Source organism: Herpailurus yagouaroundi, unplaced genomic scaffold (assembly GCF_014898765.1).
Source record: "Herpailurus yagouaroundi ecotype Mexico unplaced genomic scaffold, PumYag 186, whole genome shotgun sequence".
Lineage (NCBI taxonomy): Eukaryota > Metazoa > Chordata > Mammalia > Carnivora > Felidae > Herpailurus > Herpailurus yagouaroundi.
The window spans coordinates 21,270,955-21,274,381 of record NW_024412417.1 but is presented as its reverse complement, the minus strand read 5'-3'; positions in this window follow the sequence as shown (position 1 = coordinate 21,274,381).

Here is a 3,427-nt window from a genome sequence, read left to right as displayed (position 1 = left end):
CCACATGAGTGAAATCATATGGTATTTGTCTTTCTCTGATTGACTTCGCTTACTATAATACATTCTAGTTCCATCCACTTCATTGCAAGTGGCAAGGTTTCATTCTTTTTGATGGCTGAGTAATATTCACCACCTCACAAGTAACAGATAACTCTCATACTATGACACACTGTGACAATCCGCTGACCAAATTCCCTTTTTCTACTCCAGGGCTCATCTTTAGACACTTCCCTTACATACTCAGTACCTTCTGTGTTACTCCACCTAAGGATTTCTGGCTAAGGAAGCTATGCAGGACTTGTGTAGGACAGATGGAAAGTGGAAGATATTAATGTTTTAGGGATTAGTCACTAAGGGGTAGGGATGGGTAAGTAATTTTTCTCTTCCTCACCCCTCCAGGAACGAATCTGAGCTGTTTCAAAAGTTTCTCAGAGAGTCCCCAGCAGGATTGAGCCTAATTACCATAGGGGAAACCTCGTTATACTTTTAATTAGCTTGTTTCCTTTCTCTTTGCTGCTTTTTTTTTTACTCCATCATAGTATTTCCTGAATTTACCTTACAAAAGACTTCTTGACTCAGGATCTACTTTAACACACCCCAAACTAAGATACATACTACACAATGTCAATCTGGTTTTGGTCTTTTACAAATATGCTCTTCAGTAGCTGAATGGGTATACAAACTGGTACATCCAGACAATAAAATATTCATCTGTGCTAAAAAGAAATGAGCTATCATGCCATACATGCAAAGACATGGAAGAATCTTAAATGCGTATTAGTAAGTGAAAGAAGCCAATCTGAAAAGGCTATATACTTTATGATCCCAACTATATGACACTTTGGAAAAGCTGAAACTATAGAGACAATAAAAAGATAAGTGGATGCCAGGGTTTGAGGGGGAAGGATGAATAGGTGGAGAACAGACAATTTTTAGGTCAGTGAAAATACTCTCTGTGGTGATACTATAATGGTCTATACACGTGATTATATATTGTCTAAAACCATAAAATGTACACCATCAAGAGTGAACACTAATGTTAACTATGGACTTTGGGTGACATGATAAAAGTCATTGTAACAAATGTACCATCCTGACTGGGGACATGTATAATGGGAGAGTCTATGTATATGTGGGAGCAAGGGGCACATGGGACATCTGTGTACATTCCTCTCAATTTTGCTGTGAACCTAAAACTACTCTAAAATATTTTTCCTTAAAAAACAAGAAAAAATTACAAAAAACAAATTTCAGTGTTCTGCATCGTTAGTCCACCTAATTCACCAATACATACAGCCATACTTTATATTCTGCATGGCTCAGAACTGCCCTATCTCTGAAATTATACCCCCACACTGTACCCTTCAGTCTTAACTGTTTTTTTCTGATAAAAATATAGATACTTCTGACCATAGTTTGTGATGCTCTTAAAAAGGTATTTGAAGAAGTTTTTTAAAGATGAGATTGTGGGGAAGAAATGATACATTGAAGTCCATAAAATGTTTCTCTTGGTTACTTTGGACTAGTTGACATTTGAGATTTTCTTTATTTGAACTTCTCTGATATAAAAATAACAACACACAGGTTTATAAAAAGAGCTATGAACTTTTTCCATGTTTTATTCATATAGCATGTTCATAAAATGTACATCTAGATAATTTGGTTTTTCCATTGTTATTTTTTTATTATTCTACATGTGAAATATACAATGTTAGATAAAATGTATTTTCCTTATTTTCCATTATTACTCTATATGTGAAATATACAGTATTAGGGGCACCTGGATGACTCAGTCGGTTAAGCAGCCAACTCTGGATTTTGGCTCAGGTCATGATCTCAGGCTCAAGCCCCATGTCAGCCTCTGTCCTGGGCATGGAGCCTGCTTAAGATTCTCTCTCTCCCTCTCCCTCTGCCCTTTCCCCACTCGCATGCACACACACACATGCGGTCTTTCTCTCTCTCTCACTCTCTCTCTAAAAAAAGTGAAAGAAATATGTGATTTTAGATAAAATTCATTTCCTATTTCCCCCAAAAACAAATGTAGTTTATTTGTATGACTTTGATAGATGTTCCTTAAGCTTCACTGGAGGTATATGATTTCCTTTTCTCTGAATTCTCAGTCTTGTTTCATTTTGTAATTATTTGGGGTCAGAACACTGACAAAATTGAATTATTTGGGACCTTGATTCTTTCCCAAAACTGAAGAAAAATTTTGATCTTAAGAAAGATAGCTACTTAACTATAAAGGATATTTTATTTATGGTCCATGGATTCATAGCCTCTAGTATCTCTTTCAGGTCTTTGCTTTCTGTAATGCATGATCTTTTGAAAGTTTTGCAACCTTCAACCTAACAGATTTTATTTTTACTTGTAGTCCTTCTGATTCAACTAACATGAATGTAATAATTTGAAGTGCATGTCAGGCATTATTCCTTGAATTATCAGATATGCCAGGCAAGTATAGGGATTAGAAGGTGAACCTTTGTTGTAGTAGTGAACAGGTGACCTTTCTTTACCATGTTATACAATAATTTAAAACCTTAATTTAAATACTAAAACAAACAAATAATAAAATGTACGTGTTGCTACATGTCTCTACTTGCTTTTCTTTTCAACCAAGTGAACCTATATAAAGATATTTATATCATGTTTGCATCATTTAGATTGAAATGCAGATACAGAGTAAGGAAAACTTTATGAAAATGTAAATATAACCAAAATCTTATATATAAAGCATTTATGTAATTGCAAAAGTGCTAATATTTATATGGAGTGTTATATGTTGAATTGTGTCCCCCAAAAGAGAGCCTAAATCCCCGTACAAATCTATGAGCTTAATATAAAAAAGGGTCTTTGGAGATGATCAAGAAAAGATGAAGTTGTTAGGTAGGTCTATCCTGATACTGGTTTCATTACAGGGGGAATTTGGACACAAAGGTAGACATTGACAGAGGGAAACTGAGGTGAAGACACATAGCAGACATCATCTGTAAGCCAAGGAATGCCTAAGGCTACCAGAAACTAGGAAAACAGGCATGGGTCAGAGTCTCCCTCACTACCCTGATAAGGAACCAACCCTGCTGATACCCCGATTTCAGACCCAGTCTCCAGAACTGTGTGACAATAAATTTCCAGTGTTTAATTATTTTTAATGTTTATTTTTGAGAGAGAGACACACACAGATTGTGAGTAGGGGAGGAGCAGAGAGAGGGAGACAGAATCTGAAGCAGGCCCCAGGCTCTGAGCTGTCAGCACAGAGCCCAACATGGGGCTGGAACTCATGAACCTGGAAATCATGACCTGAGCGGAAGTTGGACTCTTAACTGACTGAGTCACCCAGACGCCCATAAATTTCCATTTTTTAAGCCACCCAGTTTATAGTATTTTATTACAACAGTTCCAGGAAACTAATATATAGACTCATGTT